Below are 22826 nucleotides of genomic sequence, written 5' to 3'. Positions count from 1 at the left end.
GAAATAACTATCTTAGGAGAAATCCCGGAGGGTGGCACCAAGTCACAGGAGAGGTGATGATGGTGATGATGGGGACAAGGGGAGAAGTATGATGAAATCCAATATTCCCAAAGACCACTCCGAGAACATCAGGCTGGAGCACACATCTGGCAAATTTTCTGCACAAACAGTAGCAAACTGAAGGGGTGGAAATTTGCTAGCCATGATTTGCAAAAATGAATGGATCTATAGATTGGGAATTCAAATGAAAATTGTTGTCCACACACGTTGGATTGCCCACTCAGATTCATTTGGCCATGCCCAAGGACCTGAACAGCTGCCTGAGGCACACTGGTCTAATCTGCCATCCTTTTCTGTTCTTTAAAGAGCACAGGAAGTCTATCAAAAGCAGTGCCATGTTGGCCTGGCATGGGCTATTTGCATATAAGTGACAGGTGTGGGGGGATGCTGGCTCTGCAGAGAGCCCCCTGCTGAATCTTGTCAAGGATGGCACTCCCAGAATAAGTGGTTGAGTTAAGTCTCCGAGCTGCCTCGTTTCATGTCTTGCAAAGGCAGTGTGGTTAGCTCTTTTTTTCGTGAAAGCAAACTACCATACCATGTTTGGTGGGCGTTTTGCACTGAAGGTTGTGCTTATCTGACAAAATACGAAAAAGTAGCACTGACAACCACAGCTAATTCCTGGGAAAAGGAGAGAAATAAAGCACCCACTTTTAAGGGCCGAGTTCTAGAAAGCTATCTCCTGATCAATGGGCTTAATACTAGCCGCTTTTTACAAAGCTTTGTACTTCTAAGCAACAGCTGCACAACTCAAAATCATACTCACTGGTTCTTTGGGACAATACCAGGAAGCACTTTATGTAGAATGAAATTTTAAGTATCCAGAAATTCCAGGTATTTCCTTTTAGCTGTGTGTGCTCACCAATCACAGCGGACAAAGAATGGCACCCCCAAAAAGAAATCTTAGCTATAGTCTATCTTAAAAGGGCTCCAACTATGATTGCACAACAATGTGAATGTTGTTCTTAATGCCACTGAACTACACCCTTAAAAATGGTTAAGATGGTAAATTTTACGCTATGTATATAATATCACAATAAAAAAGGGGGAGGGTACTCAAGCTATAGCAAAGGAAAACCACTCCAACCTTGCTTTGAGCTGCCTACATCAGGACAATTTCCAGGGTATGTCACGGTGAATTTGAAAAACAGCATTTGCTATGGCTTGATTTCAGCAAGCAGGAATCCATACTTGGGTAGTAAACTAGATATACATCTGTACTTTGAACACAAAGATTATTTTAATCACTGTATGCGTCAGTGTTGTAAAAATGATCAGATTATGAACAACAGACTTTTGCACCCTGGACTCTCCTTGGCTTACCGGGAAGCTTTTCGCAAAACCTAGTACTTGGTAAGACTAATACTTAGTATCCATGTTTGACTGTGGCATTTGTGCAGCTGCATGGACTGTTTGGACTCATGTTTGATATGGATTTGCAGAGTCAATATTCTAGAACTTGAGCCCTTGAGAAATATGACCTAAGAACTGGTTTTAAAAATATAAGTAAAAATTGTACTTACTGAATGGCAAGAGTTTCACAATACTTACTAAGTAAAAATAATCAGGTTACCACCAAGCAGTATATGCAGTAAGATTCCACTTTATTTAAAAAAAATATGTACAATCATAAGCTTGTCAGAAATTTTAAAAAAGGAAATTTGATAGTGGAATAATCTTGGGATGGGTAGTGGGAAGTCGTGGAAAGATATACTGGCTTATTATTATTATTATTATTATTATTATTATTTTAATCTTTACCAAGGATATTTTTCCATTGATTTTTAGGGAGAGTGGAAGAGAGAGGAAAAAAAACCAAAAAGAAATACCTATGTGAGAGAAACACCTCGATTGATTGCCTCCTGCATGAGCCCCGACCAGTGCCTGAGCGAAGAGGAACCTGCAACCAAGGCACATGCCCTTGACCAGAATCGAACCCCAGACCCTTCAGTCCACAGGCCAACACTCTATCCACTGAGCCAAATTGTGAGGGCTATTAGCTTACTTTAAATAAAAATGGAACTTACCAAATACCAAATAAAATGGCCTTTAATATAAAATGGTTCTACGTATCTAAATAGCATTCTAAGGATAAGCCAGCAGACAACTGAGGATGTTAATAGTATTCCAATCTTCTAACCAAAATAGATATGAGTTCAGTAAATTAAGGTGTAATTTTATATATAAAAGCTTTTCAAAACTCAGTAAAACAGCCAACTAATTCATGAGAGAAATTGGAAACTATTAGCATTTATAATCAGAGGACATTTTTCTTCACTGTTCATTGTCCACTTTTTATTTTCTTAAAAAAATCTTTCCAGGATATAATATACTGGTATTTTAAAAATACTCTATTATTCTAAGGTAAATAATTGTATATACAATCATGGCTGTTAGTAGATTATTAGAAAAACCATTCCAACATAACAGGCTACATTAGCATAAGGGTCACAATATTTTCCTAAACTTTGTAAACCATAAAATAATAAATATTTTGTAATGAGTGATGGGCTAGTTATGTAAAATAACTACTGAGATGGGTTGATCAGAAAAAAAAAAGGCATTACATTAGAGAGGTAGGATTTGACTAGAAACAAATGTTATTTGTTATTTGTCACTGTTCCTCTAGAAGATTAATGTAATGGTTTTATTCACTCAAAAAAAAAAAAAGAGAGAGAGAGACTAAAATTATAGGTAGCTAATATTACTAAAGGCAAGTGTTCCTGACATCAATAAAAAAGCTGACAACTCTTTTATTGATTTTCTCTATGGCAATGTCACTAATAAATACATTATGATGATAACAAAATTTATCTGAAAAAAGAACACAATATCTCTTCTCTCTTTATTAACAGAGATTTCCCTTTTTCCATTTTTCTGCAAAAAAAGTGCAAACTTTTGCTTCCTGGTTTTAAACTTTATTATAAATCTAAAGTAATCAAAATAATATGGTACTGACATAAAACAGACTATAGACTAATGCAACAAAATCAAGAGCCCAGGAATAAACCATGCCTGAATGGTCAGCTAATATTTGACAATGGATCCAAGAATACTTCGTGTGGGAAGGGTAGTCTTGTCAATAAAAATGGTGTTGGGAAAATTGAATATACCCATGCAAAAAGAATAAAATTGGGCTCCTTTCTTACACCATACACAAAAATCAATTCAAAATGGATCAAAGATTTGAACGTAAAAGCTGAAACCACAAAACTAGAAGTAAACAAAGGGAAAAATCTCCTTGACATAAGTCTTGGCAGTAATTTTTTTTTTATATGACACTAAAAGCAAAGGTAAAAATCAACAATTGGGACTATACCAAACTAAAACACTTCTGCATGGAAAAAAATTAAAATTAAAATTAAAAAATAAACAAAATTTTAAAAAAGCAACCTAAAGAATGGAATAAAATCTTTGCAAAATACATATCTGATAAGGGGTTAATATCCAAATTATGCAAGACATTCATGCAACTGAATAGCAAAAACATCCCTACACAATTGGATTTAAAAAATGGGGGAGGATTCAAAAGAAGACATGATAAGGTGTTTAACACCACAAGTCATCAAAGAAATAAAAATAAAACCACAATGGGATATTACCTCAAGAATTTCAGAATAGTTATTATCAAAAAGATGACAGATGACAAATACAGATCAAGATGTGGAGGAAAGGGACTTTTGTGCACTGTAGGTGGGATTATAAATTGCTACAGCCACTACTGAAAACATTATGGAGTTTCCTCAAAATTTTAAAATAGAACTACCCTATGGCCCTGCAATCCTACCTCTAGGTATATATCTGAAGGAAATAAAATAAAATCATTACCTGGAAGAGCTATCTACATTCATTCATTCAGCATATTCACAATAGCCAAGACATGGAAACAAACTAAGTGTCTATAAAGAAAATGTGATTTGAACACATATATACATACATATATACACACCCATGTACACAATGGGATAGTATTCACTTATATATAAATAAAAAAAAGGAAATACTGACATTTGCGACAACATGGATGGACCTTAAGGACATTATGTTGAGTGAAATAAATCAGACAGAGGAAGACAAATACTGTATGATCTTATTAATACTTATATGTGGAATATAAAAAGATTAAATTTATGGAAATAGAGACCAGAATAGTGGTTGTCAAGGCTGAGGGGTGAGGAAAATAGAGATGTTGGTCAAAAAGTACAAATTTTCAGTTGTAAGATAAAAAAAGTTCCAGAAATCTAAGGTACAGCATTGTGGCTAGAGTTAACAAGAATATATAGTATACTTTAAAGTCACTATGAGGGTACAGCTTTCACCATCACGACAACAAAATTGTAATTTCAACATAAGAAACTTTCAAACCTGTAGAAAATTTTTATTAGTTTATTTGAGCTGAATTGTCAATTATTGCTGGGAAGCAAAATTTCAATGGATTGAGAAAATATTCCATAGAATGGTCGTTGTTCATCTTATTTTATACACTGGGAGGCCCTGTGCATGAAATTTGTGCACTGGGGGTGGGGGTCCCCTCAGCCTGGCCTGTCCAAGAACCCTTGGGGGATGTCCGACTGATAGCTTAGACATAGGGAGCGGGCCTATGCTGGCAGTTGGACATTCTTAGCTCTGTGGAGGAGGCGGAAGCCTGGCTTCTAGGTGAGCAGGGCTCCCCGCTATGGGAGGGTACTGACCACTAGGGGGCAGCTCTTGCATGAGCGCTTGCCCCCTGGTGGTCAGTAAGTGTAATAGTGACCTGTCATTCCACTGTTGCGGTTCAGTCAATTTACATATTAGCCTTTATTATATAGGATTATAATCAAAGGAGGGGGTGTAAAGGTATTACATAAAATCCATTGATGATAGATTAGGGAGGCAGGAGAAAGCAAAGAGGGTGGCATTGGATAAAAAGCAAAATGATAGCCACACACTTCTTTTACATTGGTGGGTACAGGATAGTGAACAATTAATTCAATAACAATGAAGGGATTTGTGTTCTCCACTCTGGTGCTGTACCTATGCTGTGAGGGTCCAGAAAAAGGAAATTACTTGAACATCCCAAAAGTATGCTATCAAAGATGCAAATAGGATTAATTAATGTGAAAATTAAACTTTTTCAGGAAAGATTCTAGGCTAGGATATGACTACCCACCATAAACTGCTTTTAGTTTAAAAGTTTTATTTCATACCATGCTTTGTGGTTTAGGTCTCTGAGTTTGTAAGGTTTAGTATATGGCCGCTTCTCATCCACATGATGAAGGATATGTTAATTAATCTTATTGTGGTAAACATTTTGAAATCTACACATGTATTAGACCATCACACAGCATACCTTAAATTTACATAACATTATATGCTAATTATATCTCAATAAAGCTGGGGGAAAAACAGAAGCACCTAATTTCGGATTTTATGGGAGCCATCATTTTATGCCTAGCTTGCGAAGGAAAGACAAAGTGTCAAAAATATCCATTCCAACTTATGAATAGATATATATATATACACATCTGGCACTTTTAATGTTTGTGTTTTATTTTCTGATATGGAAAAAGTTGTTATTCTTAATTATGTTAATTTTATTTTCTCTATATCATACTATATAAGTTAAATAAAGAAAGAATTATCCAAAATGAGGAGAAAACCTGGGATTGAAGGAATATGAATGAGTTCATTTAACCTATCAAAAACATTTGAATGCCAGCTAAAGCAATAGCTAGCATTATGTGTCATTTGCCCAAAATTTTTCTAAGCAATTTACACATGTTAAATAAGTGAAGCCTCACCATTTTGCCTTATAGAAATGACCTGCTGGCTTTTCAATCCAATGGGGTAGGTACTTCAGTGCCCCCTTCTTGCTAATAAGGAGGTGGACAAAAGTATTAGGTGGCTTACTCCAGGTCAGAAAGAGTGAGCTGGAACTCACCCCAGGCAGCCTGACTCCAGAGCTGAATAGCTTCTTTCTAGATGCAGATGTTATAGATAGAGAAACAAAAACCTCCTGGTCCCCTGCATTCAAGTAACTTATAGTCTTGTCAAGAAAATGCATCCGTCAATCAATAACCAATAAAAGATAAGTGTTGGGTGAGGGAAACTACAGAAGGTTATGTGGATCTAATTTAAATTGAGAAGTGCAAGGAGAAGCAAGTCCTCTCAGAGAAAGGGTGTCTTACTAGTAAGCTGGGCCTCTCAGGATGAATAAACCCTAGTAAGTTGAAGAGAAGGGGAAAGAGAACTGGGCAGGTAAACCAGAGGATGGGGAGGCCAGAGATATCTTGGGACTCAAAGAGAGGAGACCTCCAATAGACATATGAAAAGATGCTCAGCATCCCTAACTACAATGAGATATCACCTCACACTTGTCAGAGTGGCTGTCATCAGTAAATCAACAAACAAGTGTTGGCAAGGATGTGGAGAAAAGGGCATCTTCGTTGCAGTTGCACTGCTGATGGGCTTTAGATTGGTGCAGCCACTATGGAAAACAATCTGGAGTTTCCTCAAAAAAATAAAAATAGAACTGCTACATGACTCAGCATTCCTACTTCTGAGTCCATATCCAAAGAAACCAAAAACACTAATTCAAGAAGACAGACACACGCCTATATTTATCGCAGCAGTTTTTACAATAGCCAAGATGTGGTAGCAACCTAAGTGTCCATCAGTAGTTAATAGATAATGACGTGGTTTTATATATAATGGAATATTTCTCAGCCATTAAAAAAAAAGAGAGATCATACCATTGGTGACAAATGGATGGGCTTAGAGGTTGCTATGCTAAGTGAAACAGAGAAAGACAAATACCAGGTAAGCTCACTTATGTGTGGAATTTTAAAAAAATAAAGTAAAATAAGCAAACAAAACAGAAACAAACTCATCAATACAGAGAATATTTTGATGATTGCCCCCTGAAGGGAGCATTGAGGGACTGGGTAAAAAGGGGAAGAGATTAAGAAGTACAAATTAGTAGTTATAAAATAGTCAAGGGGATGTAAAGTACAGCATACGGCAGTGGTCGGCAAACTGCTGCTTGAGAGCCACATGCGGCTCTTTGGCCCCTTGAGTATGGCTCTTCCACAAAATACCACGGCCTGGGCAAGTCTATTTTGAAGAAGTGGCATTAGAAGAAACTCTCGAAAGGAATTTCAATCGCTGTACTGTTGATATTTGGCTCTGTTGACTAATGAGTTTGCCGACCGCTGGTAGGGGAGATGCAGCCAATAATATTGTAATAACTATGTGTCTGGCGCCAGGTGGGTATTAAACTTAATCAGGGTGATCACTCTGTAAGGTATATACGTCTAATCACTATGTTGTACGTCTAACACTAATATCATATTATATGTCAACTGTAATTGGAAAATAAAATAAAAACATTTTTTTAAAGCTCAGAAAAACAAATGAGGCCACCCTTAGGGCAAAGCAAGGTGGGAAGAGACACAGTTGTTAGCGAGGCAGGTAGCAATCCCAAATTGGGCTACGTTTGGCATTTTAAACTTTTATCTGATATGAGTACAAGGTTACCCGAAAAGTGCAAAGCAGAGGAAGGATCCCTCTGGCTGGTATGAGGAGAATGTGCCAGAGGGCAGAGCACTGCAGAGACCAGCAGAGCAGCAGCAGGGAGGCCTCTGAGAGCCCAGGCAAGGCAACATGGATGTTTGGAAGCTATGGGGATGGAAGAGGTGGATGCATTCAAGATGTAATCTGAAAATAAACCTGATAGGTCTCAGGTAGCTCCAGGCCCCATAGGAATCCCTGCTATTTGTGCATGGGCACAGGTTTAAAGCTGAAACAGTGAGTTCTTCTCTTCTCCATTTAAAATTCTGGTTTATGTTTTAAAATAGCATGGCTCTTTCTATGGATCAATATTATGTGAAATCAGAGAACTGTGCCGTTTGCTTTAAAACTGACAATTGAGCTGTTCTCAAAAGTAAATCCTTGCCTTTAAAGTGTGAGTGTCTACTGAGGAAACCACTTATAACCTAGCTCCTTACAGTTCCAAAGAAAGCCGTCACATTTCAGAGATGCCCGTCCATTCCTCTATTAAATCTCTTCTCTGAGGGTCTCAGTCTGATAACATTCTGCATCAGCCCGTGCTCCGGGGGTCGACCCCACTACCTAAACAACTGACTGCACCCTGAAAGCGAGGGTTAGGTCACAGACAGAGGAAAGACTGACAAGGCCCAGGAGCCACACAGTCAAATTATAGAATTCTGCCACCATCGACACTGAATTGGCCTTGACTTGAACTGGACCAAATGTCATAGAGGATATAAAGATACACTGAAAATGTAATAATTCAACCCATAAAAAAAATCCATTTCCATCTAACAATGTCTATCTAACCACAAAGCCCTTTTCTGGCCCAGTGTTTGCTGAGCTTTTCCTCTTCTCTCCCCTCCCTAAGCATAACTTCAGGTAAGGGAAGCTCAAGCTGCCGCTCCCACAAATCCCTCAAGGCCATGGGCCAGAGTAGAGTGCCTGAAGGCACAGAACCTGCTTCTGTTAGGATTCAGGGGGACCTAATACACAGAGACACTGCTTTGAAAGCTCCCAGCAGCACCAGGGGGAGTGCTGGGATGGAAGAGCTCTCTGTCCTCTTATCAGCTAGCTGTGTGCTTGTAGGGATGTGTTTTACTGAAGGGGAAGTCTTGTCTGAATGTTCAGGAAAGAAGCCCTTTGGGTAAACGGTGGCCCTGCACTTCAACACAAGTACAATAAGAGAAATGGTCATTACCAATTGCCTGAACAAAAATGGAGATTTATGCCAATAGAGCTCCAAGTTCATTAGAGAATGCTGCCTCCTTTAGAAACTGGGCTTCTGATTCTATAGTTTCAACTGACATGGAAGCTATTTAGTGTTCTCTTATAGTAAAAATAAAAATTCACTGAATCTCAGTTAATGAAAATAAACATCACTACCAGATACCCTATGTGGCTTTTCATAGCAAGAATTGTGGCTCTTGCTGAAACCGGTTTGGCTCAATGGATAGAGCATCGGACTGTGCACTGAAAGGTCCCAGGCTCGATTCCAGTCAAGGGCATGTACCTTGGTTGCAGGCACATCCCCAGTAGGGGGTGTGCAAGAGGCAGCTGATCGATGATTCTCTCTCATCAATGTTTCTAACTCTCTATCCCTCTCTCTTCCTCTCTGTAAAAAATCAATAAAATATATTTTAAAAAATTTTGTGGCTCTTATTTTTAAAGGAAAAAAAAGTAGAATTAGATTCATATTCTGTCTAGTTATCACCATTGGCTTAAGGTGATATAGACGTCAACCACTGCCAACTTTAAACCAGTCTTATATTGTATTAAGAAAATTCCTAGCTTTGTAAAATTTGGCTAAGACTTTACTTTTCAAATAATTAACTTGTACGTTTTGCTGAGTTTGCATGCTTTGTCTCAGATGAGAAAATAACCTAAACAGCTTCTGCATCTAGCCTGCTCTTTTCCCAGGTTGGCATGTATCAAGCAAAGAACAAGGAAATGTCAAGTTCTAAATCTTTACAATGGCTTTATGATCTGCAGTTATGTGGAAGGTTTATTGATTAGTCACCGCTGTTTGATATTTTGCTATGCAGGGCAAGAATTGCTCTGGAACTTTTCTGCTCTCAGCAACTTGGTTAAATTTTTATTATAATTTGAAGTACCTTAAAAAAAAAAAAAAGAAAGAAAGAAAGAAAGAAAAGAAAAGAAAAGAAAAGAAAAGAAAAGAAAAGAAAAGAAAAGAAAAGAAAAGAAAAGAAAAGTCATTCTGGGGCCACTTCATGCCGTGCAAAATTTAACAAGCTCTGGAGTACAGAGAAATCGCTGAAGATTCAATAATTTTAAGTATTAGAGTAGGACTTCACTTATGGGGAAAGCTGATTAGGAGTATAATTCACATCAAGAGGAATTTTAAATTTCTGCCATTATTCTATATAAGTAGTTTGATGAGGAGGATGGTGGCAGTGATGACCGCACTGCCCTTGTTATGGTTCTTTATAGTTTTCAAAGCCCTTTCATCAAATTGCTTTATTTAACCCTACCTGTTTAATGAGACACTCAATGCCATTCCCAATTTATATCAGGAAATTGAGATTCAAAGAGGTTAATCCTGAGATCACACAACGAGTAGAGAAAAGCGCTGGAGATAAACCTGAAAAGCATTTCAAGAAATCATAACTTCATTTGACTTTTTGCTTAACATTTTGAAGTTTTCAGCAGCAGAACAGCAGCATCAGGAAAAAGAAAAAAAAAAAATTATGCTGCAAAGGCAAGTATTCAGGTAGGCCTAGACGCCATTGATGAGTTTTGACAGCCACTGAGTTAGCAATGATGGATCCTTCTAGAAAATGTGGAAAGGTCATCCTTTCGAAAGAAGCTTAATGTATAAACCAGATAGCGATGTGGCAGAGTTCGAAATTTATTTTGAAGGATGCACACGAATGAGATACATTTAAGATAAATAACCCTCTTTCTAACTATCTCATTATTCTATTAAGGATATGCCAAAACCTTTAAAAGTTAGAATATCTAAAATTTCTATCAGGGCTACAGCTCTGTATTCAATTCATTGGGTTTCATATAAATATGTACCTGGATACTTTGGAGAGATTAATAGGGGAAAAAATTATATTTTTGTGATTAAAAAATATAAATCACTTTATCTTACGTGGTATCTCCAAGCAAAGTCATTAAATAATTGTCAGCAAAACTTGGCCTTTAAACAGTTGTTGTGTGTGCACTCAGAGTCTTCTCAAGTATGCAGAGTAAGGTACATTAAAAATCTGATGACAATCAATGTTGAAAATTTGTCCAATGTGTATTGAGTTTCCATTTCATTTTGTATAAATGTTTTCTAAGGATTTGGGGCTTATAAAGGACCAACATGGACACAGAACATCAAAAATAAAAGAAAGGGATTTCTTTTCCTTGAGAGCTAACTTGGAACATTAAAAAAAAAAAAAATGTTAAATTTCAAGTATTGTGAACTCCTTTACTGAGATTTTTTTGTTCCAAGAGACTTATGCTTCACAAGAGGAAAGTGTCTAAAATCCTTGTAACTTATATGCAGTATAATTTTGGGGGGAAATATTTGTAGAATGTTTTATTTTAATGCCTGGTGGTTTCTAATTTTGTTATTTGGGTCAATAAATGGCCAGTGATATCCAACAACACCGTTTCCAAATTACCCACTTTACTTCATATTCATCAAATTTTCTGTCTTTATGTTTTTTTATTGTTTTTGTTTGTTTGTTTGTTTGTTTGTTTAATCCTCACCCAAGGAGTGAGGATATTTTTTCCATTGATTTTTTTAGAGAGAGTGGAAGGAGAGAGAGAGGAAAGAGAGGATAAATAGTGAAGTGAGAGCGATACATGGAGTGGTTGCTTCCCACATGTGTCCAGAACAGAGGCAGGATCAGACCTGCAACCCAGGTATGTGCCCTTGACCTGGAATTGAACCCTCGACCTTCTGGTGCAGAGGCCAATGCTCTACCACTGAGCCACGCTGGCAATGACTGTCTTTATGTTTTTTATAACCTTTCACTATACTCTGCTTTTAATGTCTCTATAGGACTCCTCTCCATGAAACCTTTTAGTTAAGACCCATTGGTTTTAATCGCTGAAGTCACATTGGCAGCCATTAGCACATGGGTATATGTATAATCAGTCATAAATGTGTAATGTGTTTCTGTAATTTCATCCATTCATTTAGCAAATATTTATTGAGGTATATTGTACGCCAGGCTCCATTGGGGATTAGCAATAAACAAAAGAGACTAAAATCAAGGCAAGAGAAGGGGGCAGACTGTAAATAAATAAATATAATATATATGTTATATTAAATTATAATACATTCTATAGAGAGAAGATCTGTGGTAGAGAGAAGATAGGTTGGAAGGAGAGTGGACAGTTGTGAATACAGTGCCAGAGAAGACTTCACTGGAAAAAACACCTTTGAGCAAAGATCTGGCGGTGATGGGAGTTACAGGAATACCTGGGAAAGAGCATCTCAGGTAGAGGAAAAAGGATGCCTGGCCTGTGCCAAGAGCAGAACAGAACCAATATGCCTGGAGAGAAGATCCAAAGTAGAAAGCAGTGGGAGATGAGGAAAAGGAAACGTGGGGCTCCAAGAGTCAAATTTATTAGGATTTTGTTTTTTTTTTATTTAGCAGAAGTGGAAGCCTTTGAGCAGTGAAGTGAAATGATGTGACATATACTGAAAGTATCATTTAGGCTGCTGGGCTGATGATAGTCTTTAGGAGAGCAAGGCCATTATAGGGGAGCAGGTAGGAGGCCATTATAGTAGTTGACCTGGACAAGGGTAGTAATGGTGGAGGTGGTGATAAAATGTTAGATTCTGGACCTCGCTGAAGATAGAACAATTGGCTACAGATTAGTACGGGATATGAGAGAAAAAGTATTATGAAGGATGACTTCAGAATTTTGACCTGAACAACTGGGAGGACAGAAAAGTCACTTTACCGATGAGGTATGGTCAGAAGCTGACAGCAGCACAGGGACCCAGGAGACTGAGACATAGGAGGTTCCAAGTACAGAGGACAACCACTGGGGCAGGGTGAGGAGGTGGCTGATGTGGTCAGAAAATTGTTACATAAGGCAGCTGGAGCAAATAAGTCAATATGCTGAGGGTATATTGTGAGTCAGGTTTCTCTGTTAGAGAAGAACTTAATCTTGTATAATAAAGAGCTAATATGCTAATTAGAGCAAACAGCAGAAGGACCTTCTGGTTGACCTTCCAGACAAATCCAGGGCTGCAAGGGCCAGTCAAGGCTGCGAGATTGAGCTGAGGCAGTCAGGGCTGCAAGGGCCAAGCCACTGGCACAAATTTTGTGCATCAGGCCTCTAGCAAATATAGAAAGGAGGAAGACTAGAAAAGACCCTAATGAGTTGGATTAGAATTAGAGGTATTGGTGTGAGAGATAGAGATGATAGAGATAGAGATAGATTAGAGATAGAGATAGAGATAAAGATAGAGATAGAGATCTACCACTATACGTTTACATAGATATATATTTACAAGTGGATGTATAGAGAAATAGATACACATACATACACATATGGAAATAAACATAATGTGTATGTGCTTGTGTGTGAACATTTATCATTTATTTCTTAGCTCTATCCATTGAGAGAGTCTAGAAGTTATAACATGCCAGTAGCAGTGAGCATGGTGGGTGCCCAAATCTCATTTCTAAATACCATCCTCCATTAAAAGGAGCCAGGGCTCTTTGGAGAGCTGGCTGATTCCATACTGGGAAAGGGTAAAGCAAAATGAATCTAGCATATACTGATGTCCCAGGAAGTTAAAAGGTGCCCAAGGAACAATGGGACATGTTGGAGGGACCTAAGAGCCAGCTTAAAAGAGACACTCTCTAACCAAATCTGGGTAATTTGAGCATCAAATTAATGAAAGTAACAGAATACAATTCATTGAATGGAATAGGAATTCATAACTCTATACTGGCACAACTAAACAAATGAAGAGAGGGAGAAATTTTTACAGAAGAATGCCAATTAATAATGCAAAAGGAATGATGCAAATGGAAGACTGTCATTTGGCAAGTATCATAGTGGTCGTTTATTTAGATAGGAGTCATCAATGCCTCCTAAAACTGGTTGAGTGAAGGTTCTATGAGGAACAGAATATTGATATAGCTTTTTAGAGTATATCCCTATCAAATACATATGGGTTACAAAAGGGAAATGGTGACTTTGTAATGGAAAATTTCAGTGTGCACCAATCCAAGGGGTCAAGGTTAACATCACCTTGGAGAGATAGTTCAATATCATGCAAAGACCATTAGGTATTCCTGGTTGAGATGGTTCAACAATGTGGATGCACTGTAAAGAGCACATCATTTCTTTGATATTTCCTACAAGGATGCATGACTTGCATCAGAGATGAAGAAACATCAGATGAAACTATGAAATCTATAGAATGAAATGCATATGGTTTTTAAAACTGTCAGGGCATGAGAGATGGAAAGACTACAGAACTGTAGCAGATAAAAGGAGAATAAAGAGGGATAAACTAAATATAATGTGTGACCCTGGATTGGGTCCTGGGCCAAAATTAAAGAGAGATATTTGGGGGAAAGTTGGTGAAATTTCTCATTGCTTGAGTCTTTAAACTCATTTCCTATTATTAAGAAAACACATCTTGTCCTTTTGTGTTTGTGCCTCGGCTGCTTGTCAACCGATCAGATATATATCTGGGGTTAAATCACTATCCCCATACTCACCCCCAATTTTGATCAACTACTCCTCCAGTTATTGATTCAAAGTGCCCTCAAATCTGCGCCATTCATACCTTCATTCTACTCATAGTGTCATCCATTTCAGGTCAAAGTGCAGTTGCAAGCGCTTGACCAAGTCAACATCCTGCAGTGTCTCCTTGTGAATGTTTTGCCTCTGAACTGTACTAGCCAAAGCTCCCTAGGTTTCAGAAGCACTTGGCCACGTGGGGAGAAAACATTTGCTACTGGTTCGTAAGGTGGACCTAAGATGTTAGAATCTCGTAAGACAAATCTACCTTAAAATGCAAGGACCTGGTGCTATGAAGCAGCCATCCAAGTTACCTAGCAACAGTTGACAGGGAGTGGTTTCTTCACTGATGTCAACTGTCCTCAATAAAGAGCCACCTTCTGACTTCCTTGAGGAAAGCCCTTTTTCTCCTGCTGGGGATCCTGCAAAGCACAGCTGGACATGAGTTTGTGCGTGCACACAGTCACCATTAGCAGCGACTCGCCTGCACTCCCAAAACATAGACGGTTCCCTAATGGGCTACAGAATGTACTATTTGGGAAGTCCATTTGAAATGTTATTAACCTAATGGGTTTACTTGGCAATGTACCTCTCTCGTATAGATGCACCCAGGAGTGAGCCATTTCTGGTTGATTGGATGGTTTTCCAGACTGGTACTTTTCATATATTTAGTTTTTCTCCTCCGAAAGATTTTACCAAATCCGTTTTCCAGAAAGCATGGCTTCCGAATGTTTTCACAGGCAGAGAGGAGAATGTGCTTGTATGCCCAGGGAGGCTGGGCAGTGAACTCCTGTCCCAGTCTTTGGGGTGAGAGTTGGAAGAGAAGGAAAGATAATGTTCACTTCATAGGCCAGGAGTTGTGCGAAACTCAGGGCTTTTACAAGCATCAGCATACCTTCTCCTGGCCTGGACCACGCAGCCTCAGAATCAAGCAAGCACTTGACCCACATGAGGGACACCAGTGGAGGTGGGAGTGGCTTTTCGGGTGCTGGGACCGGAGGATCCTCCATCGCAGTGGTGCAGGGTAAGTGAGAAAAGACAGAGACTCCTGGACTTACCTTCATATGCCAGTGCTTCCTGTGCACTCTTATGAGAACTAACCCCAAGCCACTTTCCGGCTCACAGGTCTGCACTGTTTGGCGCTGTGAGGTTAACTCCTTTTCAGAGACCACAAATGTAATACCAGTGAAAGAAACCAAGTTTCCGGGTCCCCTTGAGGCACAGGAAGAGCATTTCTCATAGCCTTGCTCTTTCCTCCAATCCCTACCCTGCACAAAAGTGTGTGTGTGTGTGTGTGTGTGTGTGTGTGTGTGTGTGTGATTCCTCCTCCTCTGCTTGCAAAAGCCTGAGCAGCTCCCCAAAATCCGCTGCTATTAAAGCCCAGAGAGGCCTGTGAGGGCACCCGCACTGGGCGAGCTGCGGGCTCGGAGGCGGGAGCAGGGCGGGCCGGGCGCCGGGCGCAGCCAACGGGCGGGCGGGGCGGGCGGGGAGGCGTGCCGGCCCCCGCGGAGCGGCGCGGCTGTCACAGGCACGGGGCGCGCTGCAGGTGGCAACTTGGAGGTGCCGGGGACATCGCTACGGGAGGATCCCGGGTCTGGCGGCCCCTTTTCAGCCTCCCGGAGCCCTTTCCCGCCGCCGAGCCCGAGACTGGACTCGGGAGACTCCGAAGAGGGAAGCCGCTGCGCAGGTACTTGTGAGCAGCCCTGCCTCTCGCTGCCCTTGCGCTACTTTTTTTTCTTCGAGGAAGGTAGTACCTGGGGGCTGCGAAGACTAGGGAGGAAGGCTCGGGAGACTCAGGTGAGCACCTTTCCTGTCCAACCCCCCTCCCTCCCCCCCCATCTTCGCAGCCCGGCGCGGGCCGGGACGCCGGCTCGCCCCGATGGGCAGGGGCCAGGGCGCGGGCGCCTGCCCTTGGTTCGAGGTCGATTAGGGAAAATGCGAGGAATCGCACCCTGGGAGGGCACCCTGAGGCGAGAGACCGGCAGCAGGAGCTTTTAGGTGGCCGCTTGCCCCTGGTTAGGCGGGAGGGATCGCCCGGTGCGCGCGGTGGTTCCGGGGAGCCGCCGGGGGAGCCGGGCGCGGCGCCTCTGCCAACCCCCAAGTGAGCGCGCCCAGCCGGCGGGCGCACGAATCTTCGGTCCCTGCGATCCCCGGGCGCCGGAGGACGTCATCCCTCTCCGCTCCTCCGCCCCTCTGCCCCCACCCCACCTCGCCCCCCGCGCCCGCTGCTCAGCGGACCCGGAGACTCCGTGCCTTTGCCGGCGCGCGCGGTGGCGGCTGCTGTCACCCCCTCCCTGCCCCCGGCAGAGCTGGGGCGCCGGGTCCGGCTCCACCCCGGCCGCCCGGTTGTGCCCGGAGGCGGTGGTGCTGCTAGTTCTCCGGCTGAGAGCGGAGGGGAGCGCGGGCTCGCTGTCCATGCCCCTCCAGCCGCCTTCGCCCTCTGCAGTTTGAACCCCTCGTCCAAGGAGCGGAATCTCAGCAGCCGAACGCTGCTCGCTCTGGAAAACTGGGAGGCCTCCCGGGATGGGGGAGCCTGGAGCAGAGGAGAGAGCCCCCCCCCCCCCCTCCGTCTGTCTGGGCGTTTGGGCTCTGGTCTTAAAGTGAGCAGTGGCTCTCTGACCTCCGCGTCCCGCTCGCGGCGTGGGGGGCGGGGGTGGAGGGAAGGTGGTCCTGGCAGCAGACTGTGTGTGTGTGTGTGTGTGTGTGTGTGTGTGTGTGTGTGTGATCCTCCGCGAGGCAGAGGCGCAGCATCCCGCTCCCCCCGCCGGGCCGAGCCCAAGGGTCCCCCGCCCCATCTCCCCGCGAGGGGCGCGCAGCTGCATCCCAGCAACTCAGCGCCTCTGGCTCCTCTCCCTCCTCTCCAGCTACAGGCCTCCACCCAAGGGTGTCCCAGGGTAAAGTCATCTGGCCAGAGGGTGCGGGTGGGGATTCGGGGCGCTCCTGAGAATCCGGGAGAGCTCCCCTCGCCGGGCACGTCCCCTCCCGCAGCGCGGCGGGCGGGACCTGCAGCGGAGGCTGCGGAGGCGGCTCTGGCTCCCGGGAGAGCGCCCTGTCACTCCTAAATCTGAGTTGGGGCCGCTAAGCATCCAACTACCTTTAGCGCGTCTTTCTCAGCCCGAGTAGCCGGGGTCGGCGGGCCCACGGGAGGTGGGGTGGTTGGGGAGCAGCTGCGGGAATTCGCCCCCGAACCGTGGGGGCCGCAGGGCCCTGGGCCTGCGTGGGAGGGCGCGTCCGGGCTGCTGCGGGCTCGCCGGCGCCGAGTTCCCTGGAAGTTGGGATCCGGGTCCGCACCGCGTGGTGACAGCCCCCCGGCGACTGCGGATTCGGAGCAGCGGCCACGCGGCGCGTCCCCCGCCCGCCCGCAGCAGCTTTCGCTTTCCGCTGTGCAGAAGTGGAGCCTCTGCGCGAGCAAAGCCCGGGGTGCTGGTGCCTGGATCCTCTGCGGAGGACCGAGGGGCGTGTCCAAAAGGCGAGCCAGGAAAACGCACCCGCATCCGGGTGGCGCAGTGAAGACAGGGCGGCTGTGGGCGCCCACAATCCCGAGACGGAGTTGGGCTGACCCACTCCGGAGGCCCAGCTCCGGCCCTGGGTGCCGCTCTCCCTAGAGGACCAGGCGTTAGGGCCCTCACCACCCCCACCCCAGGCTCTCCACAACTCCTCACGCCCTCTGAAGTGAAGTGCATTGGATGAAGACTGGGCCAGGAGTCCATGAAATGAATGAAAGTAGAAAGGACTGTAAATCCAGAGTCTAATTCTGATTGAACTCTAAATTCCATTTGATGAGAAACAGACGAATCTGGTAGAGCGGGGTCTGGGTGGTGGTGGCTCCTATATTGCATTTCTCCTGATGGCAGTTCCTGAAGCGCCCTGTAAAGTTTGCCCTTCCCAAGCTGGAATTGTGTGGCATATGGGGGGGGGGGGGGGGCGGGGGGGGGCGGGGGAGGGGGGAAGAGAAGGGAAAGTCCTTACTTATATGTGTACATTTAATTTATAGCAGGAAAGGAGTCAAGTTCAGGTTGGTTTTGAAATGGCCTTTCAGGCCTTCTTCCCCTTTCCTTGTCTGCCATAGGCATTTCCCAGCTGGATCAACTCCCATTGAGACTCAAGTGTCACCAAGGGGTTAAAGATCCTCTCCTGTAACATTAGTTTCCAAATAGGCTTCTTAGACTACATAGTGACTTCAGGAAAGCATTCTCTGCTCTGAGAAGCAGAGGTATAGAGATTATTATCTCTCAATCTCTTAGTAGATATTTAAGTCATAGGAGATATCTCTACTAGAATTAAGTCATGGAGAGCAGGCTTTCTCATCCTCTTACTTCCAGGGTCTAGTCTAGAGAAGGCGTTCAACAAACATGTATAGGCTGGGGCTTATAATTAAAAACATTGGCCTGAAAAGGCATTTAATAATTCCTAGGATAATCATTATTTAAATCAGAATAGTAAATTAACTATAATGGTCATTTTGAGGAGTAATGTGCACTGTGTAGTTACATATATTTTTTAACTATTTGGGGTTGATGAAATCACTTTAAATAATAATATACTTAAGCAATTGGGAAATTGAGAAATAACAGAAGGACAGTTGCATGGTTGAAGTCCCTCTATAACAGCCTCTGATTAAATATATCTAGAAACAGGTCACTACTTTCACAAGTATTCTATGCATTTTATATAAATCATTATTCAAGTGTTAGGGACCCAGGAGGGACATGGCATGGCCTCTGCCCACCCATTCTAGTTGGCGAGCCAAAATGGAAACATGGTTTTGATGCTAATGTACAGAAACACGAGAACCTTAAGAGATCTCAGCCAAGTCATCCCACACCTTGAGTGGCAGCAGCGAGGGAGACTTCACTATGGATGGGTCCCGAGGTTTGGATGGCAAGGAGATGATTAATCAGAAGCTTAAGTCAGGGCGGTTGGCTGTGAATAGTTCACTAAAAAGCTCCAGGGAGCCTGATGAGTCACGGTTCACTCAGGGCCACTTCCTCATCGGTAAGGAGAAGGATAACTTTCACCTGCTGCTCTCTGATGCTTCATTTGTGATTCAGTTATCAGAGGCGCTGGAAGGGGAAGTGTGAGACCTAGCACAGGGAACATAGAATGTGCCGATTCAGAGCCAGTTCACCCAGAATAGCAAGATGCACGATTAATTAGAAAAGAGGACTTTCCGTGGAGAGCTGCGGAAGAGGCTAGGCATTCTAAAAGCTGTGGAGCCATGCTCTTCTCAGTAGAGATGGAGAAATATAAATAGCTGGTAGAAAGTTTATGATGTGTCGTACTGCCAGAGAATCGATGAAACTGCAATGTTAGGAATCAAAGTAGCCACCGAATTGCTGAGAAGAAAATGCTCTATTTGTTTTCATGCTAGTTGAGCACATGTGGCTTTTGTCTGGGAGCATTTGGTGTCATGATGAAATGGCCTGTATAAACAGCAGGCTTGATGGATCAATAGATGTCCAGCATGTGATCTGAAGTGCTGTGGGACACACAGCCCAAAGCTAATACAAGGGATCAGCTCCTGGTGGGACCGTAGACATTCTGGGAGCTAAAAGTACAGCATCCCGCTCCCCTCGAATCCTCTGTAATGAAAGAGGGAGCAGCTAGCTAGGTTAAAAGTAATGATGAGACATGGAATGACACTGAGTGTCATTGGGGCCGATTAGAAAATACTTCAATCAAGCAGAATGAGTGGAGATTAGAACAGGAGAAAGAGATGAGTGGGTAAAGAAATGCATGGTAATACTTAACATCGAGACTCTGAACTAAGAGGAAGGAGAGAGCTATCCTATCTTAGAGTAGTGGAAAAAACAAGGACATAAGTCAGAACTCAGCCATCTCACTGCTGACTCCAGCACGTTAGGTAATGGCTCAGAGCCACAGGGTCCCCATCAGTAAAACAGGGAAAGAAGGCTCCCTGAGGAGGAGTCAATAACATGGGAAACAAGCCTCTGGTTTTCTAGAATCAGGAGGGTAGGTTGCTTGGATGAATTATTATGCCATCTTTATCGTCAGCCTCCATTAGAAATCTAGCCTCACATTTCCAACTGCCAAGTAGGTATTTTTACCCAGTTGTCCCAGTCACCTCAGACTGAGTATGTCTACTAATGTCTTTCATCAATTTCCTGCTCTCTTCCCTTACCCAGTATAGCATGTCCCCGCGGAAACCCTGGTCTCCATTTTTTATATCATCTTCTCACATTGCTCTCCTGCAGTCACACACCGCAGAAGTGTCAGAGGTCAAGTTGTGTTGATTCCCATTGTCACTTCCTTTCTATCTCATTGCTACCAGTCCTACCCCAGGCTCTGTCCCACTCTTCTCAGACCATGTAATAATCACCCTAGCCCACTCTCATCCCGCCCCTTCCCCTCACTTCTGCACCCAGTTCAATCGTTTTATGGAACGGCTCCGATTATATCACTCCTGGCCCGAAACCTCAAATCTCTCCCATTTCCTAAAGGGTAAGGTTTAAGTCCTTTAGATTTGTATTCAAAACCCTACCCTCTATCTTCACCTTCAGGGTTGTCTCCCACTGGCTCCAACAGGAAAAGCACTGCACCTGTCAGCATTTGTGAGGCATGCCTTAGGTTTTATTTCTATGTTCTCTGCTCATCCATTCCTTCTCCAGAATTGCCCCTCCTCATCCTATCTTCATCTTGAAATTCTACCAGTTTCTCAAAGGCCTTAGGAAGCTTTTCTGGGTAATCCTTAGAAGGTCTCTGTCTTTCTTCTTTCCTTCCACATCTCTGCTTTCTGCTCTCACAGGGCATGTACCTTGTCTTTATTTTTATTCTATTGATTGATAAGTTACTCATTTTTGTAGTCTCAAATAAGTGGTGCCCGGAGTGGGAGCTCAATAACTCTTCACTGAGTGAAGGATTGTGTAGGGCTGCCTGAGAAGGGTGATGACAGAAGGAGAAAAATCTTACAACCCAAGTCATGTCAACATGAGAGAGTTGCCAGCCCTTGATTGCATCTTTACAGGCAAACTGGAAAAGAAGCAATTATCTGGGAACTTTTACAAACCACCTCTACCTCATTTTGGTCTAATTACATGAATAATTGAAGCTTTGGTAGCTGAAAGAATCTGTATAATTATTAACATTCTTCATTGTAGAAATGAGCGTATAGTCATGTGAGCTGGACAGAGCTTTCAAAAGCAGACTAGCATGTGGAGAGCCAAGCTGATAGTGATTGAGCTGAAAGAAAAAAGAGATATGCTGGGCAAGATGCCCATTACATGCTATATGCATTCAGAAATATGTACGAGAATTAGTGGTTTGGAGCTGATACATTCGTTTGATCTAGAATCTCTTTTAGGAAGCGTTTCATCCGACTCCTCTAAGAGCTCTGTGATTTACAAAATGCAATCATGCATGTGTTAATTAGCATGGGTGGTTGTTCAAATGTTTCTGATCTAGAAGAATGAAAAGACTAAGCCATTCCTCGTGTATACGTGATATGTTTGGAGACAGGTGGAGAAACAAATTGTTATAAGGAGCTTACCAGCTTCATATTCCAGGAACGGAAATGCTTCCAAACAGTCATAAAACATGAGAGGACAAACCCATCCTCATCAAATAGTTACAAACAGCCCATTGCATACGAGGATTGAACAAGTCAGAAACAAAACAGGGGATGGCCATGTACTAAAAATGGGAAGAGTTAAGAATTAGGTACTTTGTTATAATGTTCACATACTCAAACCTTTTTTTGGAATATGAAAAATTGCATGGATCTAAGTGATCAAGATCTGCCCTGTCCATGTTTTCTAGATTTTAACACATGGTATTTATAAAATTGACGTAAATATCTCTAAAACTGGAAAGATGTTGGTCATCCATTCTGTGAAAACATCTGGCCACACATGTGTGATTCCTATCAGGACCCCTTGCCAAACCCAGTTTATCTGACAGCTTACTTAGCCACTGTCAGCCACAGCTTCTTCATGGACAAATAGAAACAACAGTACTTTCTACATCACAGAGGATGAAAAAACACTAAATGGCATCATAAAGTGATACACTCACGATGTTTTCACTATTTGCCTGAGAGTTTTAAAAAATCAGCACCATGCCACACAAATCTCTCCTTCTTTGTAACCCTGCAATGTTAATGTGCTGCATGAAAGATTCACCAGAACTAATTCAAATACAATCAAATGTTTCATCAAGGACTCAGCTTCACCTTTAAAGAGAAAATTTATCTTTTTTCCCCAACAGCCTCAAAATTCTGCATAGCTAAATCATCAAAGCAGGAGTCTGCAGAGGGCAAAGATTATTTGGACAAGCTAGAGAGGTCTGATGATTTAAAACAGATTAAGATACATTTGTATTCCACCTGAAATAGTTGTTGTTGTTGTTTTTAATGTTGGATGCCCTTTTTAGTTTGCTTTGTGAATAAGAAAGTATCTGTTCAAACTGAGAATATTAAAAAATATATACCCTGCAAGCCCTACAAAGCAGAATCAACATGATGATAAAATATAAAATGAGCCAGATAGCCT

The 22826-nt window shown here is 42.6% G+C and overlaps 1 protein-coding gene across 2 annotated transcripts in view; it reads left to right on the top strand.

The window, feature by feature from the left end:
* Positions 1-15820: 15820 nt before the first annotated feature.
* EPB41L3 (erythrocyte membrane protein band 4.1 like 3) overlaps positions 15821-22826 on the top strand; it is a 197957-nt gene continuing 190951 nt past the window's right edge. Inside the window, exon 1 of one of the 2 annotated variants that reach the window (XM_084887207.1) lies at positions 15821-16116. The gene's annotated coding sequence lies outside the window, so the exon portion shown is untranslated. The remainder of the gene's footprint in view (positions 16117-22826) is intronic. The other variant, XM_084887184.1, reaches the window with a different exon arrangement.

This window comes from Pipistrellus hanaki (genome assembly GCF_964339955.1).
Source record: "Pipistrellus hanaki genome assembly, chromosome: 6".
NCBI lineage: Eukaryota > Metazoa > Chordata > Mammalia > Chiroptera > Vespertilionidae > Pipistrellus > Pipistrellus hanaki.
This window is presented reverse-complemented; position numbering and strand designations above follow the sequence as displayed.